Raw genomic sequence first — 15,613 nt, forward strand, 5'->3', positions numbered from 1 at the left:
TAACCTTATTGAAAAGATATATACAAATTTAAGTTACATATTCACCTTGCATGATGTGTTATTGTGATACTCATAACCCTCAGAGGCCCTAAACAGTTGCAGGCTCTCCTCAAATTTCATCTATGGCGACGCAATGCCCGCCCGCATCTTAGACCTTCCGGGACTCGAATCTTAGACCTTCCGGGACTCGAATCTTAGACCTTCCGGGAATCGAATCTTACACCTTCCGGGACTCAAATCTTAGACCTTCCGGGACTCAAATCTTAGACCTTCCGGGAATTAGACCTTCAGCAACTCTCATTTTATAAACATTTATTTAAAAAAGTTACATTGTGTGCCCAAGGTCTAATCTCGCAAGGTCTAAAACAGTATCAGTGGATGAGTTTTTTGCATTGACTGTATTCTTAGACCTTCCGGGACTTAGACCTTCGACATACTACCAGATTAGACCCTCAGAAACAAGTACAAACTGCAAAATGTGTGTCGAAGGTCTAATTAGACCTTCCGGGAATTAGACCTTCAGCAACTGATCCCAATCATGGTTGACTATGGTTATTTTTCCATGAATTTGGGAAGTATCCTCGATTTTGCCGCGATCATGGAAGACGATGATGATGCCTCGGTGCCTCAGGAGATGCCGAGCCAAGTAAAAGTGCAAGTTTAGGTGGAAATACCTGTGATAATTTTTTTTAAAGATTATTTGGAGAGGTAGGCCCAGTAAATAAGCTTGCGTGGATGACGGCGGGTTCTTATCGCCGCCACTGCCTGTACACCATTCTAAATTATATGGTTTCTAATCATTTAAAAATGTAGTTTTATGTCCCTAATCTTGAGTTTTATGTCCCTAATCTTGTTAAGGTAAAAATGTAAAGATATTATATTTAATTCAGTATTATGTGTTAAAGGATATGGATAAACATCCACAGAAGCCGAGTTTTCTAACTAGGAACCTGGCAGCAATTGTTATGGTTCCAACTATCATATTTGTGCACTGGCTCTGGATAAAGATGCAAGACTTACCTGTAGCTACAAAAGGATTCACTCCAGAACAGAATGAAGAAGGGAAAAAGCTACCAATAGTTAAAGTAAGTTCTGTTTGTAAAATTCAAAGTATAACATGTACTATAATTAATTAATAATTTTTAATTTTAATTATTATTATAGTCAGCTGGAGTACGGTAAACTTACCAGTCATTGTCACAGAGAAGTAAGGAACAGTTGGTACACTCCATGGTACACCTAAGTGGCGTCTAGCAGCATACAATGTTCACAAATGTAGGTGGTTTGAAGGGTAGCGATCCATCCCCTCCACCTCACCCTAACTTTGAAATAACAGCTGATCAGCTGGCATATACATTATGCTTAAGAAAGTGGTAGGGGAACCCAGTAAATAACCCCCTTAAACCAACTAAATTTTAGAAGGGACTTAAATGCAGGTGTCTAGGGCAAAGTCCAACACCACTCCCCTTGCCTTCATGTAGGCCTACTTCAACGCTCACGATGGAGAGTAATTCCCTGTGCCTTGTGCTATAGCAATTTTTACACAGTGTTCACCATTTGGGCGCTTCCTTGCTCGTCATAAGTATATTTCCAGCACAACACACGAGAACTGAAAGCACATGATGTCCTGTTAGCGTGTTTCCTCTGCACCTAAATTCTCTGTGGTTTTGCAATGGGCTACAACAATGCTATGCTGTATTTTCACGTACAATTATACATGCAAGTAAATAGGGCTAAGTAATTCAGTAAATAGGGCTAAGAACTGTGAGACAGACATATTATGTGGCAACCTTGTCTACTAGCAGACAAGGCTAGTAGCATAGCCTCCTTTAATACTAGTCCGCTGCAAAACAAAAGTGGCAACGTCGCAGATCCGGCGTATTTAAACAGCTGTTGCTAATTTATAATGGATGGTGTGCAATGCTTATGTTTACAAGTTTGTTAGGTATTCCTGTTATTACCATGGCAATAGGCATGGTGGTGCGATAATGCCACACACCAACGCCACTGCCTTAAACAAGGCCGCACCAGATATACAGGCCCTGCTGCTTCCCAACCACTTCAGGCGCTATGTCACAACTGAGGGCGGCTGCTACCCGCTATAAGGCGTGATCATATAGTGATAGACAATATGCGGTCTTTTGGAAAAACTCCCTTTGTGTGAGTGTGTCGCCATGTTCGTTTACATACTGCATGCCTCTGTCACTGTCATTGCTTTTGTGGTGTTCGGCTCATGAGTTGTGTAGTTTAAAATTATGTTTTGCTTCGTGGTAAATTATGCCTTACAAGTGTTGCGTCCCAGGCTGTAAAAGTAACTATGACCCAGGACAACATGTTACTGTTTTTCATTCCCCAAAAATACGACAAGAACTGAAACATGGCTTAGAGCTATTCATCGGAGTGATTATAAAATAATTAAATCTTCCAGAGTGTGTAAAGCATTTTGATGAGAGATACATAGTGCGGGAGGCTACAGTGACTCAACTGGACAGTTCTATTTTGACTGTAAAACGGGACCAGTTAAAAGTTGTCTAGCAATGCTTTACCAAACATTTTTTGAAAATTTACCTAGTTATTTATCAAAAGTACTTCCTCAAGAAAGAAAATGCCCAATTAAGGCAGAGGGAGATTGAAAATACCCCCGCCGCAGCAAACCTTCAGACTAAGCGAATTTCCATTTGCCTGATTAGATTTTCAATTAAATCTATTCAAATAACATTAGGTTTAACGAGCACCTAGGTTTCCTCCCTGCAGGGAGGGTAATAAAGTGTGTTTTTTAGTAAAATATTAATAGCTTAGTATAAAATAAATAGATTTGCCAAGTTTGATCCAAATCATAAACAAGCAAACTACAAGCAAGAGGAGGGTGATTAGGTTTGAATGATAGCTTAATGTGATGTACCGGAGTGTTCTCCAAAATGAGTCTTCAACTGCTGTTTATTTATTCTCCAGAAGAATAACACGGGAATTTCTAATTTACAATTTTCTCCGTAAGCAATAACCATACAAATACACTTCAATATACTACATTATTTGTTTTTTAAGCTCTTCAAAATGGTTTAGAGAAAATTCGGAAAATATTATGTTTTGAGGGTCAAAAACGAGAAAAACCAATTTTTACCCCGTAAATCCCCCCATAAAACCCCATTCCCATGGTCCGATCATGCTGGTTCGCGAATTCGTTCGAAGTAACCTAGCTTTACACGTTTGTACCGGTACCAAATTTCATCGAAATGGGATAATTTTTGCTCAAATTATTGTGCTTACGAACACACACACACACACACATACGGGTCTTTACCTAATACTCGCAAACACCTAATTGTGGCATCTTTCAAACTGCGGCAACCAGTGGATGAAGGAAGGTACCAAAACCTTGTCTACATCGATATTTCTAATGAACACTCCATTTTAACATCAAACACTCTAGTTTTTAATGGTGGCACCATGCCGCAATTCGGTATATATCAACAGTGTGTGGACAGGATGCCACTAATGCATTGTAGCGCTTGAGCAGTGTGTTTGTCCCCCCTACTTCTCGCGTGCGCTGTTGCCAGTTCTCCATTCTAGTTTATTCTGTCTTCACGTGCCTATGCCCTAGCTCGTTGCCCACGCCTATCACTTCGTCTTTCTCACTTTATGCTCATTAGTTTAACGATTTGTTTACATATTTTACCAAACCGGTATTATAATTGTACCGAACCAACAATTTTGACAATTGGATTTAAAGTCAATAAACGGAATAAAATGTTGGGAGGATTAAATCAAAGTGAAGATTAAGTCGTAGATAATAATATAATATTGTATTCTATGTCGTTAATATCTTCAACTTGATTGCTAGGAAAAGTATAAAATACTTTAAACTAAGCTAAGTATCAATAAAAACATGTTTACTTTCGACCAGTGGCATGACTATTTCTGTTCTTAATATTCAAGGATTTTCATTCGTTATTTTTGTGATCGTTATTATAACAGCCTTATTATGGCTACCATGGTACAAAGGATGTTAATTTTGACACAGACACAGACATGATTATACAAAAATAAATTACAAGTACAAAATGAAATTACAAGTTCTACAAAATATTGAACTTAGGGAATTCATAACTATTGATGATTTATAAATATAAATTTTAATTTTAGAAACTTGTTGCCGCCAGAAAAAATATATTTTTGGTAACACCCACTTGTCATAATGTTTTTGGAATATTAAATACTATATTATTAGGCTAATAAGGATTATGAACTTTTGAGAAAACCGTAAGCCACACACCTATCAACCGCAAACTTGAATGAAATGCCTTGATGTGCCCAGTAAAATATCAGTTTTTCAATAAACTCTCTTAACACAGGAACCTTAATTAAAGAATTATTTAAAATATAAAATATATATCAGCTTTTACAATAATCATTTGATTCTCATTATAGATATTTGCATAACGATAAAGTTATTACTTTTGATTCTACCTCACAGTTTCGTGGCAATACACAAAAGATCTTCCTTAAAAAAAGCAATAAGTACGACTGCGTTTTGTCTGTATGTATATAATTAATTCATGGTAAAATAAAAGTATGAGTAACTATTTGTTTACGATAGATTTAAAGACGATTTAAATAAAATAACAGTTTTGTCTGTACTAGCGTAGAATGAGAATCATGAAGTTTTTGGTTATTTACGTTTTATACCATAAGAAAGCGAAAACGAGTTTCATCTCAATTTCAGTCTGCTTGTTTGTCTGACTGTCTGTCATTTTGTCTGTAATGCCAAAATTCCAATTTACGAGGCCCACTCCAAGAAATATAGAGCACCGTTCATGATCCAAATAGTTTTCGCTGGATGGGTGAGAGTGTCTTTATAGCCATTTAAATATGGCCTCCCTCACTACTTGAGAAATAAAATAACAAAAAACCTGATTTTTGCGATTTTTGTTCAGTTTTCTCCAATGTTTACTACATACGTCATTTATGAAATACTAATAACTAGTGTACATGTTGCTCGAATTCGAGCAATTGCAAAGTATTACAGGAGTTATTTCAAAACGAATAACAGTCATGTTTACAATGGGTTTAAAAGAGATTACCAGTGTGTAACTCAGACCATGTTTATCTTCGTTATTGATAAACCTAAAGCATTGCGGCCGGTTTTCTCCTTCTCAAAATGCCTCGCTGTACAGGCAACACAGGTCATTGATAAAGGGACAATTGAGAACGAAAAGTCGTTTTGGGGTAGTGTTTGTAACCTAATAGTTGAGATTGTCCAGGGTCAGGGGCTGACTGTGATGAATTAAGGCTATTACCATTGACAATATAACACTATGTAATGTTAGTGTTATATAGTTAATGCTATTACGCACCACTGTTCTGTAGCTACGGTCGTTATCACGATTACGCCTCTTGACTATGTTTCATTGTCGTCGCGTCGGAGGCATTTAAAAGAAAAAAAAACAATAAATAAACAAATTATAGCGACACAAAACAACGATAAATACACAAATTTAAGATACAACCATACTAACACGATCCGTCTTGGGGGTTATGTTTACACAAACTCAAATAGTAAATAAATGCACTCAATGCGTGTCATTGTATTAAAAATTAAATAACAGCAATTAAATTATACAGTTGATCAAAATGTAAACAATTATGTTCTTCATAGGGATAACATGGGAACTTTCAAAGGCACAGGGGCAGAGCCCAAGGGACTTTTTCAAAAATGTAAGGCCAGTTTGCAAATCTACGCGACACGCTCTTTCCAATGAGACGTCAATGGATAAAATCGGTTAAGAAATGGCGGAGGAGTTCAACCGACAAAGTTTCATATAGCGTATCAATTACATAGATCTGTTTGGAGAATATGTCATCTATGAAATAATGAACAGCTGATTGGATAAAGATTTATTTTTCTAGCTGTCACAATTGAATATACTGATAATACCTATGTTTACATTAAATGTTGTTTACAAATATCCACCATTTCCAATCACATTTTGTAAACAAATCCAAAACCTCGTGAGATTAATAACCTTGTGATATAACATATTTAATTGATTGCAAGTACAATATTGTGTAACTAAAAATGCAATTTAATAACTAGGCATCATCCAGGTCGGGAACAGGAGAGTCTGGGTTGTATCTAATGGTAGGCTACTTGAGTTTTGACAACCAGTAAAACGACCGTGCACCAGTGTTTTATAGGACTACATTTTTTTGGAAACCATCGTAGCTAGCTTACTATTGAGGTTTCCACTCTTTAGCGGCGTTTCAATGGCTTTTGTGTCAAGTAAAAAATCACAACTGCTGTGGGTTATTGTGGATGTCGCTGCTATCTCAGGAGATCTTTACGATTTCGTTGTGATCATAACAGAGGTTTAGGGATGCTGCTAAACTCGTTTTTCCAATGTGCCACTTTTGGTTTTGACTGACCATTATTATTATTGACCTTTATTATTGCGCTGCCATCGATGGACCGTACCACTAATAAAAGATGGGTCTATGGCCCATCTTCTATCGTTACGCAGACATATCCAATTGTCCATAACATGAGATGTTCCAAAATTATCCTCTTTGTTTACTTTTCAATTTGTATATAATTTGTTTATAAACCATGTGTTATGTATCCAAACACCTAGGCCTACTATTAGCTAAATTAATACCTCCGAATTATCACATGTTTCCATACAGTAAAAGGACAAAAGATTTTACCTATTGTAAATCCAAAATTTGTATTAACTGGAAGTTATTTATACAGTTTGAATTATTTTACAAAATTATTCTTCTCTTTCACTTTCAAAAATATAATTAAAATACTTGATATAATACCAACCAATCATAATAAGTAACAGTGAATAGTGAGTGAAATCAAGAAACCAAACCAGTGATAACCAATTGTTGCAACAGATGTATGAAATTTAACATCAAGATTTCAATTGCATAGTAAGTCATGAAGAATTAAGAAAGGAATCTGATTTGAAAATTTTAATTGGTGATTTAACTTAAAAGTATTTAAACCTCAAGATCTATCTCAATTACATAATACCTATCATTTCTACATCAAGAAATATTTTGTGGTGAAGACTACTATAAACTTTTGGGTGAGATCTAAAATACTCACATTGCAAAATTTCTATTGACTTTTGCAGTTTTGAACTTTAACCTAAATTATCATTTTACTAAATTCAAAATTTGAACTTTCATCTTTTCAAAAGTGTATACCTAATTGAACTGTAACTTGTGATGAACATTAGGCTTATGCCTATCCAAAATCACATAAGCCTACTTTGAGCCGGCACGATACTCCTAGAACCCTGAGATAAGAGTTTCATCTAAATTTATAACCATATTTGTACAATTTTATAAATAAAAGGTTTATATGTGTTCATTATTGTAAACCCTGGACATTTATTTATTTATTTATTTACCAACACACATAGACTAATAAAAGAACTTTACAAACAACAATTAATTCGTCGTCAGGTTTTAGTGCCAGTATTTTCGCTAGAACCGGGGGTAGCGAGAATCATTTTTGGATATCAACACATGGGATATCAACTATTTACAACTTAGTCATTTTGTGTTACTTAGTGATTTTGCACCTTTCTTACTATCATATTAAATTTAATTGATGTCTTACTGTATAAGATTTGCGTTTTCTGTCTATGTTCCACATCTTATGCGTTTATAATATGAATATTTTAACACATTTTAGCAAACCGTCATGAATTGTTACATACCAACCTTTAGGGCCTAGTGGTGACATTGGGGGGTTGAAGTCTAAATTTAGTACATTACAATTATGACAATGACCTTGAGCTCTGCTGGTAAGATGCCGTGGTATGGTGGCGTGTCGGGGAGAAGAGAAAAGGGTTTAGTATTAATTATTGTTCATGCTTACTCATTTGCTCTTACCCACAAACAAATTTATTTCAAGCCTAAAATGAAGAATGAAGATCTAACTTCTATATTCGTTTGGATAACGTCAGTCTTAGAGGCAAGTCTAGACTCTGTTCCTCTGCCTGCGCGGTCCATTTCACAAGTTACTGTGTCGATTATACTGTGCCTATGTGTCGATTATGTTTCTTGTGCAATGTAAAATCAAGATGACGTTGTTCAAACTGAGATATAAGTTTGGACTTCCTTGTGTGACCAAAATAGTCGCCTACAGAGCAACAGAAGAATCTACCATTTTTTATAAAATTAGTTTTATCGACGTTTGCAGACAGTTTTATATACCGTAATTGTTTTTAAGGAAACCCAAAATCTATTGGAAATCATAAATTAATATGATTTGAATATTTTGCCTCCTACAAATGAAACACCATGCCCATATTTGTCCTCTGGTCCTGTTAATACAATTTTGTGAAGGTTTTCTTTTATCATTTGAAGCTATGTCATTGCACAAGCATTTTCAAGGACTCACTACAGTTTTGCGTACTCTTGCAACTACTAATTCTAAAATTTTCAAGAATCAGTTTGGTGACAAATTAATAATAATGTGTTGATACATTATAAAAATTCTACTGTTAAATATCATAGTTTTTGAGGGTGAGACTGGAAATTTATACTACATTATAGTTTTGCATTCATAGTAGAACATTATAATTCAAGTTCATTTTAGAACAAAATGTTTGCTCCGCCTCCCAGTTTACTGAGAATTTCAAGAAGTAGAAACATATTAAATAAATAGTAAATGAAGTAAAATATAACACATTGTGTTTTTAAAAAACATTACACAAACTTCACGTATTCCAATATACTTCCAACCATACTAGGAATTTCCTAAAATTGATATTGTATGTTGAAATAGGTTTATTATTATTAAAGTTGAGAATACTAAAGGTTCTACAAAACAAAACATTGAATAGTAAAAATACATTTATATTTAAAATAACAGATGGATTGACAAAATTGTAAAACGATTGTATAATATTAAACGATACGAGAGGTCGTCCAGTGGTCGAAACTCGACCAAAAATATGTAATGTAAACTTACTCACTTCTCTATTTTCACCCCGCACACTGTAAATAAAACATGTGATTGGAGTTTCTTCCATTTGTTTTGATTTTCTGTTTATATTTCGTTGTAATTTCGTCACCAGCATGGCAACGCATAAGATCCATGTTAATTTTTTCAAATTTTTAAACTAATTTTTTGTGCTTATCTTTGAGCCTATTTAAATTTATAAAGGGATTCTGCACACCTACAGGAAAATAGCTTTCATTTTGTACCAACAGCGTGTAATTCGTTCCAGTTCAGTCCGGTATGCGTAGATTTACCCCACGATGCACACGAGCTGAGAAAAAAGGTTTTAAAGAAACATGCTTGCCTATTAATATATAGATAGATAAAATTATTTACAGTATCATGGTTACAACTTTTAAACTACTCTTGTACCTTATATAACATTTGATCATGGATTGAAACATTAGATGTCTTTGAAATACTTTGAGAGCGAGAAGCAAAACATAACTTTCAGCAATGATGCATCAAAATCTACCTTTACTGTGTGATTCAGAAATGTAATTGTAAAATATTTTGTCAACATGACTAGAATGTTAATAAAATAGAAGTATCAGCACGAATTAGTTTGTAAGATAAAAAATTGCAGCATAGGGCAATTTATATAGTGTTCTAACCTAAAAAATTGTTATTGTTTCAATGTAAAAATGCAATTGATACAAAGTAACTACGTTACCAATTTATGTTTGTAAATAAAAATATAAATTTTAAATGGTGGCATAAAAACAATTTAAATAATTATCTACTACACAAATTATTTGTAATGTAAAACATCGTTCACCAATTGGAGCAAAAGTATATTATTTATGGTATTTAAATTGTTTTATAGTACGTGGCAGTACAATAATATTAGTATCTTAATAATAATAGGTTAAATACCTTGTTTAAGTCCTCAATCCAAGCCGTCTTTTATAATGACTATGAGGTATTTAACTTATTATCTATACTTATTTAATACGCAAGCAGATTTTTTGTGACAATTACTCCTCCGAAACTACTGAACCAATTGACATGTTTTTGGTGTCATTGGAAAGAGCGTAACGTGAAGTTGTGCAGGAAACTTTCTTTTTAAGGAAATAATTAGAGAGTGAGGCCCTGGGGCCCTTTAAAGTTTCGTATTTATCCATAAGATTAACATGGGAAACAAAATTTGTTATGGAACTCCAGCTGTTGTCAGAAATAAAGAGTGAAATATTTATTGATGGTATCCATGGTAACAAAGAACAAACCCACAAAATTTAAAATGTAAACAAGCAGAACTAACTGTCAAACTAATTTTGATTTCACAATTCTACACAGCTGGTTCAAACATATTAAATACTGCATGATTATTAGAACAGGAACGGTAGGGATCATAAACATCAATAAAATATGTCACTCGCCCGAATCATAACATGCCCGAATGTAAACATTTAACATTGATTAAATTGATCTGTCGAACTATGTTAATTTCATTAGTATGGAATTCTTTCAGTTACATCATTTGTTGATCGAGTTTGTTTCAATATTTTTGAACTGCTGTAATAATATTTTACAGGAAATAATTGTCAGATAAATTCATGGATATAAGTAATAATTCAGATTCTTCAATCTTTGCTGTTATTAAAATTGTGCATCCGCAGGAAACCTTCAGACTAGGCGAATTTCCATTTACCTGGCTTAATTAATACAAAGATATTCCCTGAAAATGGTAATTTTTTTCCTATTTAAATAACATTAAGTTAATTTTAATATGAGTACTTAGGTTTGCTGCTACAGGGAAGGTATGTGTGTTTTTGTTGAAATGTTGATAGATAAGTATGATTGTTATTGGTTTGCAAATCCTGTAATACTTTACAATTGCTCGAATTCGAGCAACATGTACACTAGTTATTATTATTACTCATCATCAATCCAGGAGGCAAACATGGATAAATTAGTATCTTGTTGCACTGTTCTACACACTGCTTAAGCGCTACAACTCATTAAGTGGCATCCTGTCTACACACTGTTGATGTATACTAAATTGCGCCATGGTACCACTATTAAAAACTAGAGTGTAGGCTGGTGTGAGAATTGGCAACGCAGCATTAAGGAAGTTGTAGTTCCGGTGGACGACGCGAGGCGTGCTAGCTGCTGGCATGGTTTTGTGTTCCACAATTCGGCGTGTGCCTGCGCTACTTAAACACACATCGACGAGATGAAAAATACTCAATTGTGGCATGTGATGTTTAAACGACGTAATAATGCTGGAAAACCCCAAAAATGATCGAATTAGCTGTGGCACCCTGAAAAAGGTGCCACAATTTTTCAAGGTGCCACAGTACGGCCGTGTGCCTGTGAAGGATGCCACTATTCGGTGAATACGGACACACACACACACACACACACACACACACACACACACACACACACACACAAACGGGGTTTTACCGAATACTCGCAAACACCTAATTGTGGCATCTTTCAAACTGCGGCCAACAGTGGATGAAGGAAGGTGGTAGAAACATGTGTGCACCGATATTTTTAATGAACACTCCATTTTAACATCTAACATTCCAGTTTTTAATTGTAGCACCTTGCCACAAATCGGTAACAGTGTGTGGACAGGATGCCACTAATGCGTTGTAGCGCTTGAGCGGTGTGTTCGCCCCCCCTACTTCTCGCGTGCGCTGTTGCCAGTTCTCCGTTCTAGTTCCTTCATTCCGTTCTGTATTCATGTGGCTATGTCCTAGCCGCTGTAGCTCATTGCGATTGCCTGCGCTCCTCACGTCGTCTTTTATTAGTGTAACGATTTTTTTTACATGCAGTTTTTTCCAAGCTCCAATAATTTTGACAATTAATGGATTTAACGTCAATGGACCAAATGCTATGTCGTTGATATTTTATCGTCACATTATATGTATGGTTTACGAACTTAGATACTTGGATTAAAGGCCTTAATGTGCTGGGTAAATTATCAGTTTCATGGGAATATACAAGAAATTTACATAAAAATACGCAATAAGTATGACTCTGTTTTTTCTGTATGCATATAATTAATTCATGGTAATGTAAAAGTATGTGTAACGAATTTTTCACCACACTATGATGTTTTAGCTGTTTTACATACGTTAATTGGTGGCTGAAAGTTATGTTTTGCTGGCCATGCCAGTTGTCATCATCATATAGGGGCCGAGCAGGCGTTTACATCCCTAGGGCCGCAAAATCACTTGTTCGCTTATTTACTTAAAACATTAATGTATATTAAATGCACAAGCTGTGTCCATGGCATTGCAATAGACTTGTTTTTTTGTCACAGCTGTCTAGACAACTATTTATTGTTATTTTTGATTTTGCTGATTCCTCAAAATATTTCACATAAATAAGAGGGACGTTATATTGCAAAACATACTTAGGTGAAAAATAGCGTTCGTACCACGAGCCAAAATGGGTTTGCACCTCTCGATCGTTTCACGTTCACAACTTCGTCTCGGACTTAAAACCCGATCTCGAGTCGGCAAAACGTCACTTTTGGCCCTAGGTACGAAATATACTATTTTTTACGGTGGATTTAGAGACCCAAAGATTCTCACCCCGTTGCGAAGCACGGGCAGAAACACTATAGTTAATTATAAGGTTACTGTCTTTACTGTTTTGCCTGTACATTGCGTAGACTCATGAAGTGTTTGGTTATTTCTACGTGTTATATAATAAGAAAGCCGAACCGAGTCTTATGTCAATATCTGTACGTTTGTTTGATTGTTTCTGTCATTGTGTCTGTAACGCCAAAATTCCAATTCACGTGTCCTACCTTTAGAAAACTAGAGTACCGTTGATGATCCAAATAGTTTTGTAATTGTTTGAATAAATTTGCCAAGTTTGATCAAAATATATCCATAAACAAGCAAACTACAACATTTTACAATATTCTTTATAAGAATAACATGGGGACTTTAAATTTTCAATTTTTGAATTTGTCCTGTTACCAATAGCCGTACAAAAACCCTTTGATATACTAAATTATTTGTTTTTTAAGCTATTTAAAAAGGTCTGGATAGAAATTGGGAAATTTTGTATTTTTAGGGTAATGTTTTTCTCCATTTCATATATTAGTAACAATATGTTTAGTATCAAATTCAGTAACAGCATTAACTATTTAAACCTTAACACAAGTGTTTATATAGTCAATGAGGCTACTGGTGCTACCGCTGATGGCTTATGCATGTGTACGTTAGTAGCTAGCAGACAATATGCCAACTAGGAACATGAAATCAGCTGTTCCCCGTCCTCGCTGTCGTGGTTGCTCGCCTAGCATGTCAACAGCTTACTGCTATAAAAATTGGATGAGGTGACAGTAACTTTTTCTAGTACGCTTCTTTACCATGATATCTGCCAATTCAATTTTGTCCTAAACAATGTATACACATCTCTAAGATTTGTTCCAACTAAAAAAAAACAACAAAAAACTATTGTTTATCATCCCTGCAAAACTGCTAATAGTTCAAATTTTCATCAGAATTCCGTTAGTTTAAATCAACGATCACATAAGACCAATAGATGGAGCACGCCTATCTAACTAACATACAAGCAGCTGAAATCTTAGTGCAGGTTAGAAGTGGTATATGCCAATGAAAACGGCACCAAAACTCAATGTCCAGCTTCAAAATAACTTGACATTTAGCCTATTTAGACTAAATGTAAATCGTTGAAACTTCGTATGAAAGATGTCAATTAGTTTAGGACACTATTGGTTCTAACTAAAAGCTTAAAAGTTTATATTTTCCATTTTAAATATTGAAATAAAGTCGGTACTTTTAAATGAGTTTTAAAATATGACATAAAAAAGTTCGTCGGCTGCTACTGTTTTTATTTTTTGGTCAGGTAAGTTAAAAAAACGGTGGATTTTGTGGCTAAAGAGCTCAATTTCTTGGATCATATTTTTTTAAAATTGTATAAAGGAGAGTTGTATAAAGAGTTTCAGAAACCATCTTGTGACTTTGAAAATACATTGCAAACCAAATGCCAAACCTTTATCACACTTTAATAAGATATAGATACATATATTATAAATTAATTTGTAGCTTTTCAGAATTTTTCTTTCGCCCAAAAAGTTTTTGTTGTTAATTATGTAAACTAACTTTTTGTAAGATACGGTAAACGCTAGAAAACAAATTAAAAGCGTATTTTGAATGAATGAATGAATGAATGAATGAAATTTTATGTTTTTTTTTTAATTCTATACATTTATACATATATTTGTAACTTATACATGTCTTAAAACTAGAGAGTGCTCAGAGCTTGAAAAAGGTTAATAATTAAATTCTTGAACAATTTCCCACCTGTACCGCCAAGCTTGCTGTAGGAATCGGGCAAGCCGCACCCAATCAGCACCGTTCAACAAGGATATGAATGTATCCCGGGACAAATCCTCTAAACCAAACCAAAACATTCTAAAATGACGCAGTATCGGGCACTTGGCAACGAAGTGGTAAACATCCTCTACTTCTCCCAAATTGCATAACGAACAGTTATGATTTTGATTTTGTATCCATGGTTTATAATTTAAATATAATAATTCACCTCTACACTTGAAAATCCATTTAATTGTATTAAAATCCAACTTTGAAAAGTCAATATTTGTTGCCATACGTATATTTGTTGTTTAAAAGCGTATTTTAAAGGTCATTGTTCAACGGTCATGAATTGTTACATACCAACCTTTAGGGCCTATTGGTGACATTTAGGGGGGGGGGGGGGTGGAAGTCTAAATTTAGTTCATTACAATTACGTCAATGACCTTGAGCTCTGCTAGTAAGATGCCGTGGTATGGTGGCGTGTCGGGGAGAAGGGTAAAAGGGGATTAATTATTGTTCATGCTTACTCATTCGCTCTTACCCACAAACAAACTTATTTCGAGCCTAAAATGAAGAATGTAGATCTAACTTCTATATTCGTTTGGAAAACGTCAGTCTTAGAGGCAAGATGCCTGCGCGGTCCATCATATAGTAAGTAATAAGACACGTAGTAAGCCTATGTGTCGATTATGTATCGTGGTACAATGTAAAATCAAGATGACGTGTTCAAACTAAGATAAGTTTGGACTTCCTTGTGTGACCAAAATAGTCGCCTACAGAGCAACAGAAGAATCAACCATTTCTTATAAAATTAGTTTTATCGACATTTGCAGACAGTTTTATATAATTGTTTTTAATGAAACTCAAAATCTATTGGCAATCATAAATTAATATGATATGAGTTTTTTGCCTCCTACAAATGAAATACCATGTGCATATTGGGCCTCTGGTCCTGTTAATACAATCTTGTGAAGGGTTTCTTTTATAATTTAAAACTATATCATTGCACAAGCATTTTCAAGGACTCTCTGCAGTTTTGCGTACTCTTGCAACTACTAATTCAAAAATTCAAGATATAGTTTGGTGGACAATTAAAATTAATGTGTTGATGCGTTATAACAATTCAACTGTTAAATATTATAGTTTTTGAGGGCGGGACTGGAAATTTATACTATATAATAGATTTGCATTCATAGTAGAACATTATAGACTTTAAGTAAACCAACAGAAAAAAGATTGTTTAGAATTTTCAAGTTCATTTTAGAACAAACTGTTTGCTCCG

The 15,613-nt window shown here is 34.7% G+C and overlaps 1 protein-coding gene across 2 annotated transcripts in view; it reads left to right on the forward strand.

Annotated features, from left to right (window-relative positions):
* Positions 1 to 1,031: 1,031 nt before the first annotated feature.
* Positions 1,032 to 15,613, forward strand: part of LOC128984266 (uncharacterized) — an 89,635-nt gene continuing 75,053 nt past the window's right edge. For both annotated transcript variants that reach the window (XM_054403570.1, XM_054403573.1), the window contains exon 1: positions 1,032 to 1,085. The gene's annotated coding sequence lies outside the window, so the exon portion shown is untranslated. The remainder of the gene's footprint in view (positions 1,086 to 15,613) is intronic.

Source organism: Macrosteles quadrilineatus, unplaced genomic scaffold (assembly GCF_028750875.1).
Source record: "Macrosteles quadrilineatus isolate MER2022 unplaced genomic scaffold, UCM_ALF_1.0 Scaffold_1__1_contigs__length_201487025, whole genome shotgun sequence".
In the NCBI taxonomy this organism is placed as follows: Eukaryota; Metazoa; Arthropoda; class Insecta; order Hemiptera; family Cicadellidae; genus Macrosteles; species Macrosteles quadrilineatus.